We start from the raw sequence: 20,144 nt of genomic DNA, 5'->3' as shown, positions 1-20,144 counted from the left end.
CTATCTTTCTTTCTGATGGGTGATCTCCATTTCAGGTACCAATCATGGGTACAGATGGCAGATGGGTTACCTGCTCCCTGAACCCGAGGAGTTTGATTACTTAGAACAGTGCCAATATATTCCAGGGTGTCCCAACCTCCACTTTTCTTTCCTGGTAAGAAAGCAGCAGGCTTGTCTTTGACAGCCCCTGCATATGACCTGACTAGCTTGGAGAACATATTGAAACATAGCCAAGAGTAATTAAGGAGCAAGTGACCAGCCTTATAATAACATTAGCGACAAATAGAACTGAAGAAGGGAGACAAGAGTTGTCACAATTGTCTCTGGGTTTCGGAAGGAGAATCGCAAACAAAGTTCTTGTTCTTAACTGACCCTCTGTTGGAAAGGGCAGCACTGGGTTCTGCTGTCTCCATTCATGGTTGAATGGCCTATTGGCACTCACTGTCCAGGCTTAAATCTGAGCAAGAGCCACAAGGCCGATTTGCATCTATGAAGCAACTTATCCTGTTTCTCAGGCAATATTCTAAAGCACTTCACCAGCAACAAATGATTTTGAAGTGTATTTGTTCCATGCACAGCAAGGTCCCACAAAGAACACTGAGAAGAAATGAAAGATCAGTGTGTGATGTTGTTTGAGAAAAGTTTATTGTCCAGGAGAATTTGCTGCACTTTTTTCATTTGTACCATGGATCCTTAACATCCACCTGAGCTTTAGGGTCAAGCCTTCCAGATCCTGAATTTGACACCTCACCCAAGGAGCAGCACCTCTGAAAGAGCAACACTGCTTCGGTGTGAGGCACAAGTGTCAGCTTTTTACATGTCTCATGTGATGGATTCTCCCATTGCTTCAATGGATTGGCATTCGGCATGTAAAAGAAAACGGTTTACAGTCGAGGTTGATGTTGTCTCATGTGTGACATTAGACCAAGTCTCAATCTGCATAACCGATTGCAAACACTGCCCATGAAGTCAGTGTTGGAGGGATGGATGGAGGCATTGGCTTTGCGCTGCATGTACTTGCCCTGAAGGTACTTGACTCTGTTCTCCTCAAATATTAAAATCGCTTGATGAGAGAGACTTCTCCATTTGGGTCTGTCCAGAGCTGTTTCTTTCTCACGTATTGTGATCCAGCTTGCAAGTTTTGAGACTGGCTTTCAGATTGTCTTTACATCTGAGTTTGGGACGTCCTGTGGTGCGGGTTCCCGTGCTCAGCTGGCTGTAGATTACTGCCTCTGGGTATGCAGGAGTCCTCCCTGTGAACCACATGACCGACCCGGAGAAGCTGAGCTCTGATGAGCGTGCTCTCAATGTCAGGTATCCAGCACTTTGCAAGAACCGCGGCGGTAGGGAGCTTGTCCGGCTGCCTGATACTGCAAATGGATCTCAGGCAGTGCAGATGGAATGCTTCTAGTGATGCTGGTACATTGTCCAAGTCTTACACCCATAAAGAAGTGGGTTAGAATTTTACATTCTGCGGGCGGGCAGCCCGACTTGAGCGGGTGTAAAATCGCGCAAGATGACCTCGGGCGAGTGTCTCGGGCGCGCGCTGCTGTCGGAAGAGCGCCCGCTGACAATTAAGCAGGCAACGGTGCAATTGTAAGCGATTTCTTGTGGCCTGTCCAACCTTACGGTTGGTGGATGGGCCAATCGGCCAGGCGGCCTTTACATTTTTGATGAAACCTCATCCAAGGGCAGGGATGAAATCTCCGTTAGGATATAAAATAAAAAGAAATATCTGGGGACTGTTTTTTTTTATGAGGTCTGCTTTCAGGTGCTTGATTGTCCTGCATGGACATTTTTCACAGCAATTTTGGGCTTGCTTTTATTATTCAGAGGCCCGCAGCTCCCTGGGGCAGCTGTCTGCCTTCAGCGAGCTCAGTGGAAGTGCTCACCAGCACCCGCAGTGACATTGGCTACCCCAGCTGGCAGTGCTGACCCTTCCTTGGGGTGTGTTTCACGCTGGCTGGCAGTTAATTGGTCAGCCACCGTGAAATCGCAATAGGGGGTTGATCGCAGTCAGGGGCTCGTTTCTCGTCTGTTCCTGGGCCTGTCGATCGCTCCCCTGATGAGCGCAAAATTTAGGCCGTGATCCAAGAGCAACTGCCTCATAGATTTTGTTCTCTGTTCTGAGACAAACTCTATGATCTGTTCAAAGTCTGTGAGTGCGCCTGCCAAATGCTGAGCTTGCTTCTGCCAGGAGATGGTTAATTTTGTCATCCAGTGTAGTGTTATTGGAGAGGATACTGCCAAGATAATAAAACTTCTGTGTTGAATGGAAGAGCGTGCTTTTGATAGTGACTGTGGGGTCTTGGAGTTTGTAGCCATGGGGCAGGTTGATACAAGGTCTCTGTCTTCTTTAGACTTATTGTCAGGCCAAAGTGTTCTGAGGCTAGGACAAAATGATCAACAAGCAGCTGAATGTCCTCTGGATATGTGCCATGAGAGTGCAGTTGTCCGCAAACAAGTGTTCACTCAGTAGCTGTTCAGTAACCTTTGTACAAGCCTTGAGCCTTTGTATGTTGAAGAGGTCGCTATCTGTCCTGAAATGAATGTGTACCCCTGTGTCAAGTGTGTGCTGGAGCATGGCCAAAAAGTATATGTCAAATTGAGTTGGAGTCAATAGACAGCCCTGCTTGGTATCACTGGCGACAGGAAAGGCATCCAATGATTTACCATTTTGTCACCACGCTGGCCATCATGCCATCGTGAAACAAGCTAATGACACTGATCATCTTTTCAGGACAACTATATTTGTACTGAACCTTCCACAGGCCTTCCTGGTCAGGCCAACGAACACCATGTGGAGGTCTTTATTTTGTTCTTGGGACTTTTGTTGAATTTGATGTGCTGCAAAGATCATGTCCACTGTTCTCTGTCCCGTAGGGAAGCGATCTGTGATTCTGGGTACACAGAGTCAATGAGGTCAGTGACAGTCCGATTAAGAATAACTCTTGCAAGAATTTTTCCTGCTGTTGAAAGAAATGATATTCCATGATGATTGCCACAGATGGACATGTTCCTTTTTGTTTGTAGAGATGATTTATGGAGGCATCCTTCCAGTCTTGGGGCACAGTGTCCCGGTTCCAAATTAGGTAGAAGGTACTAGAGAGTTTCCTAACCACCTGAATCCCTCCGTACATGAATACTTCAGCTCCTGGTGACTGGCTCATAGAAAGCTGTGTTACAGCCTTCATCATTTCCACTTGAGAAGCGTCGAGAGCAAGCTCTTCTAGAGTGTGGTGCTGTGGAAGTGACTTAGTGGTATCATTGCACACTACGGATTGTTGGTTTAGAAGATTGCAGAAGTACTCTACCCAATGGGAGAGAATCTCATGCCTATTTACTAGGAGCCAATCCATCTGTTGAGAGGATGTGTGTCACACAGTTAGTTTTGGGGCCATGAACTGATTGCAGACCTTTGTGCCGAGTCTTTTGGTCATTTTTATCAGCAGCTGCTTGAAACTCATCAGCCTTGTTTTCCCACCATGGGTTCTTCATCTCTCTTGGTTTGGCATGCAGCATGATGATAGCTGGCACTCAATGCTGCTGATTTCTTGTCAGCTTTATAAGATCTGTGAGCATCGTACACTTCGTCTAGAAGCTTGCCTATGCCTTGGTCATTGTTGTCGAACCAGTCTTGCTACTTCCATTGAATAAATCCGAGGACCTCAGATGCTGTGCTGCAACACACTTGAACTTTTTCCAAGAACCTTCAATGGCAATATTGTCCTTGGGGATATCAGCAATTCCTGTGGCTAGGCTGTGTTCCAGGTGTCTCTTGGCCATTCTTTAAGAACCGCTACATCAAGCTTCTTTCGTTGTTTGATCCTGTGTTGAGGCGCCTTAGATTTTATCTTCAAAGACACAATATTCCTGACAAGCCGATGGTCAGACCAGCATTCTGTACCTCTAAGGGAGCAGGTAGAATGCACACCCTTCAGATCTCTCTGTTGTACAATAACATAGAGCAACTTGTGCAAGTGTTTGGATCTGGGGTGCATCCATGTTGTTTTCAGTTTGGTTGCTTGCTGGAAGACTGTGCTTGAGATGATTAGGTCAAACTCGCTCACTTAGAGAGAAGGAGCTGGCCATTGGCATTTGCTCTACCAAAACCGTGGTGTCCTAGTATTCCACTGTGTATTACAGTCTGTGTCCACTCGGGCATTGAAATCACCAAGAATAATGCGTTTATCCTGGTGGGATATTCTTCTAATTACCTTGCTGAGGTCATCATAGAACGCTCCTTGACCTCATCTGTATGTGTCATTCTTCGAGCGTAGGCACTAATGAATGTTGCATGTTGGTCACTGGCAAGACTAAAGCAAAGAACTGTTGTTGGGAAGCGAGTCAATCTGGCGTGCTGGTTCAAATCGAATGGCAAAGCCCATGCCAGACTGTCAAGGCTGGTCCTTGGACTGGCCACTGCTGTAGAATGTGTGACCTGAACCAACCTCCTCAAGTTGAAACTCCTCAGCGAGCCTTGTTTCACTTAGGGCATCTATCAATGTTGTACCTGCCCAGCATTCTGGCTATGCGGGTTCTTCTGCACTCTGGTTTCATATTATTGTCAAGGAGTGTTCTGACTTTCCATGAACCGAGCTTCATATGATGATTAGTAGTCTTGTTCTTTACATTTAGGCCGTGGTGAATGGATGACCAGCCAGGAGCGGTAACCTGGCAGGTGCAGGGAGAGCAGGCTGTGTTTAGGCTTCCTTTTCTTCCCCTTCTCTGGATTGGGGAGGGCAGCACTGCAACTGAAAAGGTCTGCTCTGTCACCTCAGGAGATATGAACTCCATATCTGCCCACATCTTTGGAGAGTGACTGTCACTGAGTGACCCTGAGACCTCCTGTGTGCATGCCTGAACACTGCCAGTAGTGTCCCCTACCTGCCCCCATTGTCACTTCCCATTGCCATAGGACTTGGTGCGTCTGATGTTTTGGTTGATGACTTGTTGGACAGCCTGCATGTTGAGTACTTTTAAGAGGATGGAGTTTATGCAGAGCCTCTCCCACTCTCTCATCCAAGGCAGCCAATAATGCTCTGGTTCAATGCCACAAGCGTAGCAGCTGAATAGATGCAGGTTTTGATTTTGGAGTTGTTCTTCTCTGAGATGAGCTGCTGAACAATCTGAAGAGCCTGTCCAGTCTGTTCGCACTATTTGTGATCATCCATTCTGTCAGCTGATATATACCTTGCCAGTTAACCCAAAGCTCGGAGTTTTGAAATCAGAGTTGCCTTCTCCCAGGTAGACTGCTAATTAAGACTGACAAGCCCAACCAAACTGGAACTGTTTGGCTTCCCCCGCTTGCCCACAGTTCTAAACAGGATCAGCACATGAAGCCAGGCAGTAGGAGTTTGACTAGGAGAGCCTATTTGAGACGCTGACTAAAGAGGCTTTTTAGAGATGAATAGCATCTCAATTCTCTTCACATCCCAGTCCTTCCTAACCCTCTGGACCCCCAATCATGCCTCATGTTCTATAGTGTTATCAATTGGGTAATTGGTGAGTGTTTTAAGATTGGGTCCTTCTGTCTTGGTCTCTAGGCATGGTTCCTAGACTGTCTGTGGACATTCTCTGATGTCTGCTTAACACTTGTTTATTAGTAATACTTCTAAACAGATTACATGTATTAGGCATGATGCCAACTACTCTCTCTCCCCAAGCGAGTCTAACACATGACTGACTTATGTCAGTGGTACATCAGCACCTACATCATACATTAGCATACCCCATCTGTTAACCCTTTATACTACAGTGAACAGGTGGGGAGGGGTGGGTGGTATGATGGCTGGGAACCTGTACTTCGGCATGTGTAATTAGAGAAAAAAAAATTCTGATCCTGCAGCTATTCTGTCATTGCTGGGGTTTTGAACAAAATTGCAGCTCCAGAACCTTACAACATGCAGTTATGGGCTTGACAGCTTGTTAGTTTACTCTGGTTGTCAGGGCTCAGGCAGTGAAGTTCCTTTGATTTCAGGTTTGTAATATCCTGCTGTTTGTCTTGTTTCAGGAAATGTTTGCAACTTGCCATGACTTCCCATCGTAGCCTGTCGCTTGGAATCACCTACCACTGCATCACTTCTCCCTACACACTTCAGTATCGCTGGCACTTTCTCCTCAGGATTGACTTGCAGGCTCCCACGGGCTTGCAGGAATCTTACCAGGAACTTGGCATGAGTGCTTGATGATTCCTGACCCATGGGATGAGGAGAGGGTTATTGCAGGGCTGGAGCTGTGGGCCTAAGTTCCGCCCCCAATTCTGGAGGAGGAAATAAAAACAGAAAGCAGTGGAAAGACTCAACGGGTCTGGAGGGAAACAGAGTCGAGACCAATGTGACTCTTCTTCGGAACTTCAGGGGGAGGGAATTTCAGCCCAAAGTACTGGCAGTGGGGGTGGGGAGGAGATGGTCTATCAGATCAGGGCTGGTGTTGCTGTGAATCCACTTTCAACACCGAACACTCCTAGATTAGATTTGGCAAATCTCCTGAGAAAAGCTTCCTTGACTCTGCCCAACAGTGGTACCATAACCCATACTCAAGAGTTCATCCGTTGCTGCATGATTTGGGAGATTGTCAGTTCTGTGCTTAATTATGGATAGGTTTGTACCGTTCCCTCTAGACCCAGGTTCAGTTTACCCTCAGACCTTTCGATAGTAGATAGAGGAAACTTTCCTTTCATCGGTCTGGGCTGGATCTCTGAGATAAGAGTACATGGCACCATCAAAAGTCACTAAATGCTACCAAATTAGCATATTCAGCTGACTTCTTTGCTGGACTTCCATGGCAACATCTGCAAGAATCAATAAACAAATTGCTTTCTTGCAGTGTTGCCACAGCAACAGAGAAGAAAACCAAAGTTTGCAATTATGCAACCAAGCCTCTTTGATTGACAGAGCAAGACTGACTACAGTTCCATCAAAATAACATCAAAGAACATCAGCTGCATTACCAGAATTTGATTATTACTTCACCTGCCGAATCCCAATAATTTTCTTTCAAAATATTAATATGTTCATATATGTTCAAACAGCACAGGAGGAGGCCATTCAGCCCACTGTGCCTGTGCCAGCTCTTTGAAGGAGCAGTTGTGTTCAGTTCCGCACCACTGCTGGTTGTCAATAATCCATTGAGTTCCTCATCCTCAAGTGTCTGTCCAACTCACTTTTCAAATTATTTGTAGAATCTGCTTCCACTGCCTTTTCAGGTAGAGTCCCAGATCTCGACAATAAAACTCAGAGTGAAAATGCTTCTCTTCTCTCCTCCAGATCTTTTGCTAATGATTTTAAATCCATGGCCTCTGCTTGTTGCCCCACTCGCCAGAGAGGGTAGCCTTTCTCTATCTACTCGATCGAAATATCGCATCATCTTGAAGACCTATATTAGGTTATCTCTTAACTTGCTCTGTTACAAAGAGAAATGTCCTTTCTTGTCCACCTCTCCTTATAACCGAAGTCCCTCATCAACCCTATCTTTTTTACTGATTGTGCTGGGCTCCCACATCATTGAGCATAGGGATATTTGTGGAGCATCCTCCTTCAGCCAGTTGTTTAATTGTCCACCACCATTCACGACTGGATGTGGCAGGACTGCAAAGCCTAGCCCTGATCCGTTGGTTGTGGAATCGCTTAGGTCTGTCCATCACTTGCTGCTTATGCTGTTTGACACACAAGTAATCCTGATTGATTACCAGATTGATACCTCATTTTTAGGTATGCCTGGTGCTGCACCTGGCATGCCCTCCTGCACTCTTCACTGAACCAAGGCTGATCCTCTGGCTGGATGGTAATGGTAGAATAGGGGATATGCCAGGCCATGAGGTTACAGATTGTGTTCGAGTACAATTCTGCTGCTAATGGCCCACAGCACCTCATGGGTGCCCAGTCCTGAGTTGCTAGATCTGTTCAAAATCTATACCATTTAGCATGGTGGTACTGCCACATAACATGATGGAGGGTATCTTCAGCGTGAAGGTGGGACTTGGTCTCCACAATGACTGTGCAGTGGTCACTCCTACCAATACTGTCATGGACAGATGCATCTGCAGCAGGCAGGTTAGTGAGGATCAGGCCAAGTAGGTTTTTCCCTCTTGTTGGTTCCCTCACCACCTGCTGCAGACCCAGTCTAGCATCCTGAAATGTTTTTTTTTAAACTTTGCTTTGTGCTTAGTGAATGTTTATTTTGCGAATGCAAGCCGGGTGAAAAGGCACAGAGGCCTGTGTTGCTGGGTTTCAGATTTCTTTGTTTTGCCTTCATCATTTTGGAGAGTCCTCGCGGGTGCAGGATGTATAAAAAGCGCAAGCAATGAAGCCTCTTAAAACAAGGTTGAATCAGTGTCACCGTGCCAACCACTTCGTTTTCCTAGCTCACTGTTGGCCAAAGAATCACGGGGAATAAGATAGAGTAGCAACGAGGACATGGACGATCATAGAGTTATGTGTCCCCTTTTAGCCTTAAGGTTGCTAGTGAGGAGCAACCAGGTGGCCCCTTGAAGCCAGCACCCATTACCACACTGGTGCAGGCCTTTCTGCTGCTACTGTCAGCTTTGTTCCCTGGCTTCTGGGTGCAACATCCTGTCAAAGTGCAGGAGGAAGTCAGCCCTGTAATTTTATGAACACCCTCCAAAGCACATTGGGCCTCCACTGAATTAGCAGCAACTCGCCCAAAAGTTATATCACTTATTTAGTAATTGTATCTGTTTGGATTTGCTTCAGAGGTTTAACATCAGTGTCCAATAATAGAGAAGTATTCCCAAAATATTTATTTGATATTCCCATTGACCTACATCTCCCATTGAGAATCCACAGAAGAGAGGTGGGTTGAATTTATGAGTGGGGTCGGGCTCTGGTGGTCAGGGTAGAAATCGGGGCCCGAGCCCACACTTGCCAGCAATGGCATCTGCTCGGCAATTTTACGAAAGGCAGCCTCCTGATTGACTGCCTGTAGGCCCACCGTCCAGGGCAGGCTCTTGACGCTGCTGGCCCCACCACAGGGCCGGCAGCCCTGATGCCTCAGCAGTGCCATCAGAAGAAGCAATTGCTGCTGAGGAACGTGGGAGGACTTGGAGCCTCCGAGAGGCAAGTTAAAAACAAATTAAACGCTGGGCCAAGGGCTGACGGGCAAACGCCATCGCAGAGGTTGTGGGTCTATGGGTGCTGCTCTCCGTGCCCATGACTCCCTCTTTGCTGATTGAGGCCTTCCCCCAAAGAGCAGCAGGGAGGCCGTCTCCAGTTAGGTTCACACCGCTATCAGTAAATTTCAATAGCAACGTAAAATAGCCTCTAACTGGGCCTTTAATTATGTAAATTAGCCTCTCTGCATCCAGTCCCACCGTTGGTAAAGTGCCCGATGGTGGGGCCGTATCAGGGAGCCCATTTGACCGCAATTTTACTTGGTCTCCATGCCTCCCTGGGGCCGGTAATATCCTGGCCATAATCCCCACAACAAACCCACAGGGACACATACTGACAGACAGTCACACACACTGAAAGACAGAGGCACGCACACAGACACACACAGACAAAAGCACACACACACACAGGCACAGACACACACAAACACCTGAACATGGCCGCAAAGTGCTCTGCAGCTAATTAAATAATTCGGAAGTCAAGTCACTGTTTTAACATAGGAAATGCAGCAGCCAGTTTACCCACGGCAAGATTGCACAACCAAAATCCCATAACCTTTGTTTATTGGTGTTGGTGAAGAACAATTCTTGGCCAGGGCACAAGGGAGAATGTTTTTGTTCTTCTTGGGGTAGTTTCTTGGATCTTTTATGTCCACCTGAATAGGCAGACCTGGCCTTGATTTAAAACAAAAGATGGCATCTCTGACACTGCAGCATGCTTTCAGTACTGCACTGAGAATGCCATTCTAGATTCTGTGCTCTAATCTCTAGAGTGGGGTTTATACCCACGACCTTCTGACTAAGGGGAAAAGACGCTACCAACTGAGACACTAAATTAGCATTATGCATTGGCACTTGAGAAGGTCACTGGGTTTGTGAGGGCTGCCACAGTATTAACCTATTGTGCAACAACTTATGGAAGAATCAGCCTCCTGTATGCTTAACATTGAAAACATTTAGATAATGGGTGACACGCTTGATCTTTCTGCTTAATGCTTTGCACATTAATACTGTAGGTCTATCAAACATTTCAAAGAAGCAGTGTTGCTCCTGTGTTATGGCTCCCTATATACAAAATATGGGTATGTAAATCTCCTTTTCTGTTCAGAGTTTAATGGTTAGAGAAAGCATGCAAGACACCAAATAAATCTTTAGCGTACTTGACCATTAAACTGAATGGTTTCCGTGCTCACAATTCTTCAAGGTGTGTTTAGGCTCCTGTATACAACAAGATAGTGTGGGTAAATGTTCATCTTGGGGAAATGTAGCCGGCATTAATTGACATGCTGACAGCTTTTAAAAAAAAAGCAGAGATTTACTGGAGTACTCAAGGGTAAATTTAAGAGATGCGCAAGGAGTATATTTTGGGTTATTGCTGCCTCAGATGCCATTTTCACACGGGTGGGAGATGCACGGAACTGGGGTTTTTAAATAAAGGTGGTCGGATTAGTAAGAACCCAACTCTGTTGAACAAAAAATATCCCAGGATCTATCATTTATCGTAAATCTTATTTACACAGTTACTAACTTTTCACATATCCCTGAGCTGTTACAAATATTGTCCAAACCTTTCATAAAGGTAAAATTAAAATCAATGTTGGTGGGTGTCTCTCCTGCTGTTATTAGAGGTGCGTCTTCAATCTTTAAGACTGCACGCACATCATTATGGTATGAATCTCTCCGGCCATATTTAAATTATCAGTGCTTCACTGAGAATTGTATCAGAGATTTTCCTTTTTATTTCCTGTGTAATGAAAACATAAATCTATTCTTTATAAACAACGTTTGTACACACAGAGGAAATCTAACTCTCCCCTCCACCCCCATCCCCATAAAAGAAATATCACATTTGGGTCACAATTGGCAAATTTCCAAACATTTTGTACTTCTGCCAGTGGAAAGCACTCTATTGCTGATCTAAATTGTAGAAACCAAAGGACTGAAACGCACAGTCCTGCTTTCAATAGCCTCACACCAGGCCATGACTGAATTAACACCATGGTTCCTTAGTACAAACAATGGCCCAAAAATAGCTGTCAAAATAGCAGCGAGGCTTAATGCTGCTGCTGTTACTTAAGTGCAAATATCACAGAAACTTCAGGCAACACCAGTTGCGTGTTTAAATTCAGAAATCCAAAAGTTGTTGTCAAAGATGCCCCTCGTCACCTTCGCAAAAATGGCATCTTGCTATCTGACTCACCAAGATGGAGCCAAGGAAGAAATGATTGGATGAAGAGAGAAGAGACCGAAAGGAAAAATGGAATGAAGGTAGTTTACTTTAATCTCCAACAACAATTAAAATCTGAACGACTGAGACTCCATAGTATTTGTACTGTAGATATCAACTAAACCCATCACAAGAAGTTAAATCAAGTAAGTTCAAGTCCACTTGGTCTTCTATCAATGTGGCACATATTAAAATCTACCAGTCAACCACTCTGGCACTGAAAATAAACAATTAAAAGTGTGGAGTCTCATTCTTTCAGGTTTTAACTATTGTTGAGGATTGTCTTAACAAGATTTTTTTTCACTTTATCTTTGTCACTATTTTTTCTCTCTTAATCTAATCCATTATTTATTTTTCCTACTTAATTTGACACTGAATTCACCATTTTAAGTTAGAAAAACAACTACTCGCATTTATATAACATCCATAATGTGGTAGGAAGTCCCAAGGCATTTCTCAGAAGCATTATCTAGTACAATTTGACGGCCATACAGGGAGATGTTAGGGCAGGTAACCAAAAGCTTGGTCAAAGAGATAGGTTTTAAGGAGCATCATAGAGAGACTAACCTTTAAGCAGCACAAGGTCCACATGATCCTGCTCTACACTGAGAAAATTTGTGTGCAGTGGAGCAGAGAAGGCAGCAAAGGAAACTGTGACTGAGCAATAACTACCATATACTAATAGACTGAGGTAGAGCTAAGTCAGCTTCTACACTAGCAAAGAAGATCCCTGACTTGGACCTATATCGCCATTCCTTCACCGTCGCTGAGTCAAAATCCTGGAACTCCCTCCCTAATGGCATTGTGGGTGTAACTCCACCACATGGATGGCAGCAGTTCAAGAAGGTGGCTCACTGCAACCTTCTCAAGGCCAATTAGGGATGGGCAATAAATGCTGGCCTAGCCAGCAACGCCCACATCCTGTGAAAGAATAAAAAAAAGGAGAAACAAACTGCAACAGGGATGAGAGACTGCAGAGAAAATTGTTGTGGTGACACGCATCCATTTGTCTTGGGATGAAGTCAGGACTCAAACCTGTGACTTTCACACAAATATAAAAGCATGACAGCTTAACGAAAACTTCTCCATATGTCTTCCAGAGGCAAAGCTGAAACCATGATCTGACATTCATCTCAGTCCCTCTGTTCCAGCTATACCTTACGCAAATTTAGCAACTGAATTATTCCATATAAAGAGAAATGTAAATTATTAATTAGAACAATAACTTATATTCATTTGGGGCCTTTAATATAATGAAACATTCCAAGGGGCTTCACACACCCCATCCACCACAATAAACATTCACTCCCTCCACCATCACAAACTGTGGCAGCAATGTGTACCTGCTACAAGATGTAGTGCAGTAACTCACCAGGGCTCCTTAGACAGCACCTTCCAAACCTAGGACCACTACCATTTAGAAGGACAAGGACAGCAGACACATGGGAACACCACCACCTGGAAGTTCCTCTCCAAGTCACTCACCATCCTGACTTGGAAATATATCGCTGTTCCTTCACTGTCGCTGGGTCAAAATCCAGGAGCTCCCTCCCTGGAAATCTATTAGAAGATTCAGGAAAAGGCAGGGACACTTTAACTTGTACGTTGGTCCTATCTGGAAACCTGTGGACTGTTAAGGAGCTCTCATAGACCCCAGTGATTGTCTGGAGTCTCAGAGCAGCATCTGGCACCATACTCTTCAGGCACTCACTACATTTGAAAGTAAGCCTACCCTGTCTTATTTTCAGGTCTTGGAATGCCTTGTGCCAACTGCAGACACAGGTCAAGTTTCAGTTTCCAAGGAAAGCCCTGAAAATCCTGGGTAACAAATAAGAGACATAGACCCAATGGTCCCTTTTTTCTTGCATCGCTTTTTCCTGATCTTTGCTCCTGGGAAAATGGCCTTTCCTAGGGTGAGGAATCAGGAAATTCCACCTCCATTATTAGACTGGGAAAATTAGATCATGAGCAGCAGGTTTCAATGGACAAGAGGACTTTTAGAACTCAACTTTTCTTATGTTCTTGTAAACAGATGGAGTTGCCTGTCTTGGTTAAACAAGCTCTTCAAAACTGTTGACAAAAACATTTTAGCTAACTTCCCTTGCATGTTTTCAGGGTCATCTAATTACACAAAGGCCTCATTACTCACTTCCAGCTGTCTATTATTCTTTATATAACTATATGTACTGTTTATTCTATATATAACTTACTTTTGGTCACAAAACTACTCTTTGTGTTTGTCAGTTACAAAATAATGCTTTTATTGGAATGCCCTCCTGTGAATTGTTTGACAATGTTATTGTGAAGTGGTCTTCAATTGATGTCACCTCCAGTCTACTTATATCTGCTGCTGACATTATTCCCATTTCCCTAGAAATTATAGCAGATATATAATTAAGCAACGACGTACCATTGTGAATTACATAACTAATAATTAGAGACAGACCAGCTGAGGAACAAGGTGCACATTCCTTATGGCAATATGTTCTGTGGAGCTAGCTTGGTTCAGTTAGTCTCACTCTCATCATAAGGATGTGGAGTCAACCCCCACCCTAGGACCTGAACACATATTCTAGGCCAAAACTCAGGAGCAGAATGGATCCTGTGCTGCATTACTGGAGGTACACCTTTTGAATGAGATGTTGAATTGATAATGTCATAGGATCTTTGCTATCTACTGATTTGTTAAAGTACTATTTGGAAAAGAGAAGAGTTCTCCTGGTGTCCTTACTATCATTGCTCCTTCAGTCAACATGAGCAGAACCATTGGTTGTTCATCTTGCTGTTAATGTCATCTTTTAGTCTATAAATCAGCAGCCATCTTGACCTACACTACAGTCGGTGGAATTCATGTATGTATGTGAAGTAGCTTGAGATGTGATTAAAAAAACAAATTAAAATTTTCACAAAATATTTATAGTAAGGCTTTAAAAGCATTTAGAGACCTTTACAATCAGAATCTATTCACCAATTTCACAACAGCTCCCCACAGGTACATAAAGGACATGACAATGGAAGTGCAGCAGCAGGAGGCACGGCTGAAATAAGAGCCTACTCCAGTGAGAGCCCAAGGAAATGTTTACAGGAGCAGTTTTGCCATGCTGAGCTTTCGCTGGATTGAGAGCACTGCTCTGTAGATATTCTGACCCTGAAGTAACCTAATACTGCTATAGCCAGAACTTGCCTTTACATAGTGGGCGCAATTTTCAACAGCTTCTTCAGCCTCCGATGTGACTAAGTTAGGGCCTTGAGCTTAAATGCCAGTTTAGCCTGTGTTTAGTACAAGGCACCACCTTCTTAAAGCTGGTGAAGTGCAGACGAGGAACACCAGCCCAGAGGATCGCTGCAGGGCTGATTGAGATTTAAATTGCTTACTATTTAGCAGCCTTTCATCTCGCAAGATGATATTTTGTGCCATGGTGGTCTGCTCTGAGTTCAACATCACCTGGTGGGGGGGCTCAGGAGCCCCACTCTGGTATGGCAGTCTCTGCTGCCTTTTCTGCAGAGTAAGACAGTGGGTTAAGAAGGTGCAGCATTCGCTAGCCTCTCTTTTTCCCAGGGCCCTCCCTTGGCCAGCTGAGCTTTCCTTTTCTGCTCATCTTTTCCAATGCCCCTCCATAGTCAACTTCCAATGGTCACAACCATTGATGACTGTCTCCCAGTTGTCTGTGCCAATGTTCACTATCTTTGTTCTTGGAGGGGGGGGGCATATGGACACCCAGCAGGTTGTGACCTAGTGGCTAGTTCACTCAGCAGAAATATTTTGGGTATGCAGCTGTCATCCACCGATGAATGTGGTCAAGCCAGCGCAGATGTTGTTGGCTTAGCAATAAGCATATGCTGGTGGAATTAGCATGCTCCAGAACCTCAGAGTTGGTGACCTTGTCCTGCTAAGAGATGCTGAGGATATGTCTGAGACAGCGAAGATGGGATCTGTTCAGCCTTTTCACCTGCCTCACTTGGTCTCACTGTCATAGAGTGCACTGAAGATTCAGGCTTGGTAGACTCATAGTTTGGTGTTCTTTGGTGTTCAGATTGCTGTTGTTCCACACTCTTTTGGATGAAACAGCCACAAGTTTTGCAAATGTGCATGTTGCTTTCAGTATCAAGTGAGAGATTGCTGGTAATGGTGGAGCCTAGATATATGAAGCTATTAGCAATCTCCAGTGTCACACTGTCAATGGATGGATGACAGGGTGGCAACATCCTGGAGATTTGTCTTCCTGATGCTGATGTTCAAACCAAACTCTTTACATATGTGAAAGAGGTCTGTCCATTTACTGCTGAAGTTGTTCCTCCATACGGAATGCTAGTTTAGCATCATTGGGGTACAGTAACTCTCCGATGATGTCTGAGAGCTCAGGTGGGCAAGGCTGACCACTTTTTGGTCAGTTCTGGGATGTAAGTAGACATGCTCTGTATATAAACTGAATGCATTTTTAAAAATTCTTTCACAGGATGTAGTCATTGCTGGCAAGGCCAGCATTTGTTACCTATCCCTAATTGCCCTTGGGGGTGGTGAGCCATTTTAGAAGGCAGTTGTGAGTCAATCACATTGCTGTGGATCTGAAATCACACATAGGCCAGACCAGGTAGGGATGGCAAATTTAGTGAACCAGATGGGTTATGACAGATGCAAAGCGATAAATATGTCAAAGAACGTCAGCGCCAGCACTCAACCTTGTTTGATCTTTCTGCGGATCTCAAAAGGGTTGTTTTGATAACTGGTCTTACCAATCCTGTTATCATGGAAGGAGGAGATCACACTGAACAGCTTCTGCGGCCAATTTTCTTAAGCGCCTTAAATGGGTTGCCTCTGCTCACATAGCTGAATGCCTTGGTGAAGAATTGATGAAGGCAATATATAGTGGTCTCCTTTGTTCACGGCATTTTTCCTAGAATTGCCAGACTGAGAGGAGTGGTACTTAAATTATCTGCTGGTGTTCATTAAAGTGACTGCATGACATCTTGGTGCGTGATGCTTCAATCAATGTCCCCTCCTAACAGCAACTAGCTAATTGGGCATAAGCAAGTCTTTGCTGAGCATTTCAAGTGCTAGTTCAAGGTATGTCACCTTTCCTAACTGCTGGAGGTCAGAAGAGGAGTTTTGAAACACATCGGGAGGCTATCTGGGACACTTTGTCAAGACTTCACCAACATTTTGGGCGGGGTTTTCCAGACCCGCCCACCGCTGGGATCTTCCGGTCCCATGTCAATGGACCTCTGGCTGGGGCGCTGCCTCGCCCGCAGCGGGTCCCACCCGTGATGGGGCCGGAAAATCCCAGCCTCTTTCAACATTTTTTCCAGAAATTTTCTGAGGTCTTCAGTCCTTGAGTCATTCTGAAACTTGCCATTGTGTGTCAGCCAGTGCACTCACTCCTTCAGTGGAAGTGGGTACGTAGAGCCTACATATACTGCTCCAGGAAAATTGATTCTCACCAAGTCTGAACCTGACTTATTTGTGCCTCCAGTTCCCACCAATACTGTTGACTCTAATGGCCTAGAAAGCCACTCAATTGTTTATACAGAAGTCCACCACCTTCTCAAAGGCGACTATGGATGGGCAATAAATGCTGAATAAATGAATGAAGTTCTTTTATATAGTGCTTTGGATGTTTATGAGAGATGCACAATATGAATTCAAGCACTTTCTCTACCATCCACTCCTGACCATTGACATATTATTTTGTTCACCAATACACATTAACTTGTTGGAGTGTGGCTGTCCTGATGCATTTGGTTACCTCAGCTGGATGATCATTCCTTGTCTGTGATGCTAGACAGCGAGGAAGGAGTGAGCAGGCACCCTGGATTCATACACCCACCTGGTCCGTTCAGTTAGAATCTGAAGCAAACATGGGACCATCCTGGTTTCAGTTGTACCCTTGTCAGCGACCTTCCCAATTGAGCAATTGAAGCTCAATCCATAGTCCTACACATTACATATCATTTTAAGGGCTTGGCCTAAATAGCCAAGTGGTTATGGTACTGGGTTTATAACCCCAAAATCAAGAGTTCAAATCTCACAATGGCAAAATATGAAACAATGTAACTTCATCTGAAACAGATGTAAATGTGTTTGTACTTGAAAGAGTTACATCTTAAATTGCTTGGCCTAAACAGCCAAGTGGTTATGGTACTGGGCTTGTAACCCCAAGATTAAGAGTTCAAATCTTACAATGGTGAAACAATGTAATTTCATCTGAAACAGATGGAAACAGGTTTGTACTCGAAAGAGTTACATCTTGGCTTGGCCTAAATAGCCAAGTGGTTATGGTACTGGGCTTGTAACCCCAAGATCAAGAGTTCAAATCTCACAATGGCAAACTATGAAACAATGTAACTTCATCTGAATAGGAACAGATGGAAACATGTTTGTACTCAAAAGAGTTACATATCATCTTAAGGGCTTGGTGTAAATAGTCAAGTGGTTATGATACTGGGTTTGTAACCCCAAGATCAAGAGTTCAAATCTCACAATGGCAAACTATGAAACAATGTAACTTCATCTGAAAACAGATGGAAACGGGTTTGTACTCGAAAGAGTTACCCGTTTGGGCTTGGCCTAAATAGCCAAGTGGTTATGATACTGGGTTTGTAACCCCAAGATCAAGAGTTCAAATCTCACAATGGCAAACTATGAAACAATGTAACTTCATCTGAAACAGATGGAAATGGGTTTGTACTCAAAAGAGTTACATATCGTTTTAATCAGCAGCACAGAGGGTGTTAATGATCTCATGCATTCAAGTGCCTTCACAAGTGCAATTACAGAGCATCCAAACATTAACAGGAGCTACACTATGAACCATAATGCACTAGATTGCTTTTTAATGAGTTGACTACATGCAGGGGGCTTCCTAACACCTGTTAATCAATTTGCTCTTCTATCTATCTTCCCCCAAATTTCATTTCAAACACCATTGATGTATTAATGTTAAAACAATGTCTATATTTCTTCTATTCGGTACCAAAAATAAATGGCAGTTGATCCGTTACAGATCAGACTATAACAAAGACAATCAATCTCCCCGTATTCACAATGTCATACTCACAACTCCTGCATTCAGATAGGGGTTATTATCGCTCAGAAACTCACTGTGCTATTTATAGCTAGAAAAGAATCACTGATCCATAAAGCATAAGGCCGTTGAAACATAATCAGCAACCTCCCTGCAATCAACTCATAAAGAACCCACAATGTCCTTTTTTGCAGACGGAAGCCTATTTGGTTGTGAACTCAAAGGTTGGGGGAGTTGGGGTGGCGAGTAGGGGGAGGTTCAACTTTAACCAAATCAGAATTCCGATGCAAAAAAATAGAAAAATACTGCGGATGCTGGAAATCTGGAACAAAAACAGAAAATGTGGGAAAAACTCAGCAGGTCTAGCAGTGTATGACCCTTCTGAAGAATGGTCATACAGACTCGAAACGTTAACTCTGTTTCTCTCTCCACAGATACTGCCAGGTCTGCTGAGTTTTTCCAACATTTTCTGTTTTTGTTTCAGAATTCCGACATGATTGGGTGCGCCCATTTTACACATTGCCTGATTTTAGCCTCAACTGATTTCTACTTGGCGAGTTTGGTTAAGACTGCTCCCCACTGTCCCGTCCTTGCAAATGCTGTTTGATGACATGTAACAGCTGGAATTTGGGGCATTTTGGACTTCTTCTTTAAGTCCTGCACAGATCATGGAATTACAGCACAGAAGGAGGCAATTCAGGGCGTCATGCCCATGCTGACTCTCTATAAGACTTAGTCCCACTCGCTCACCTTTTCCCTATAGCCCTGCAAATTTTTCTCTTCAAAATATTATCCAATTTGCTTTTCCCAGCCTGGATTGAACCTGCCTCCAACACACTCTCTGGCAGTGCATTCCAGATCCTAACCACTTGCTGCATGAAAAGACTTTCACCTCATGTCGCAAATCATCTTAAGTTGGTGTCTTCGGTTCTCGATCTTTTCACCAATGTGAACAGATTCTCCCTAGCTACTCCAAACCCCTGACGATTTTGCACACCTCTATCAAATCTCTCCTTATTCTTCTCTTCTCCAAGGAAAACAGCCCCACTTCTCCAATCTATCGATGTAACTGAAGTTCTACATCCTTGGAAACATTTCGTGAATCTTCTCTGCACCCTCTCTAATGTCACCAAATCCTTGCTACAGTGTGGTGTCCAGAATTGGACGCAATACTCCAGTTGAGGCTGAACCAGTGTTTTATACAGGTTTATCAAAACTCCCTTGTAGTTGGACTCTTCCCCTATTTGTAAAGCCCAGGATCCCATATGTTTTATTAACCACTTTCTCAGCCTGTCCTGCCAAAATCAATGATTTATGTGGATATGCCACCCCGCACCCCGCTGCACCGCCCCCCCCCCCCCCACCCCCACCCATACCCGTCCTGGCCCCTCTGCTCATGCACCCATTTTAGATTGGAACCCATTAATTTGTCTCATCTCTCTGCGTTCTTCTTACCAAAATTAATCACTTCAAACTCATCGACATTAAATTTTATCTGCCCCTCACCTGTTCACTCAACCATCCTGTCTGTGTCCTCTTGACGTCTATCACCATTCTCCTCACAGTTCACAATAATTCCAAGTTTTGTGTCATCTGCAAATTTTAAAATAATGCCTGCACATCAAAGTCTAGGTCATTAGTACAAATCGAGAAAAGCAGGGGTCCTAACATGCACACCTGGGGAGCTCCATTACCTTAGCCCAGACTAACTCTCTGGGACAGAGTTTCAAATCCCACCACAGCAACTGGTGGAATTTAAATTCAA

General features: G+C 44.3%; 1 protein-coding gene across 5 annotated transcripts in view; it reads right to left on the bottom strand.

Annotated features, from left to right (window-relative positions):
* Positions 1 to 20,144, bottom strand: part of LOC121290680 (Down syndrome cell adhesion molecule homolog) — a 548,723-nt gene that overhangs the window by 164,417 nt on the left and 364,162 nt on the right. The window lies entirely within an intron of this gene.

Source organism: Carcharodon carcharias, chromosome 18, assembly GCF_017639515.1.
Source record: "Carcharodon carcharias isolate sCarCar2 chromosome 18, sCarCar2.pri, whole genome shotgun sequence".
NCBI classification, from domain to species: domain Eukaryota; kingdom Metazoa; phylum Chordata; class Chondrichthyes; order Lamniformes; family Lamnidae; genus Carcharodon; species Carcharodon carcharias.
Note: the sequence above shows the minus strand (reverse complement) of the source record. Positions and strands in the feature narration are given on the sequence as shown.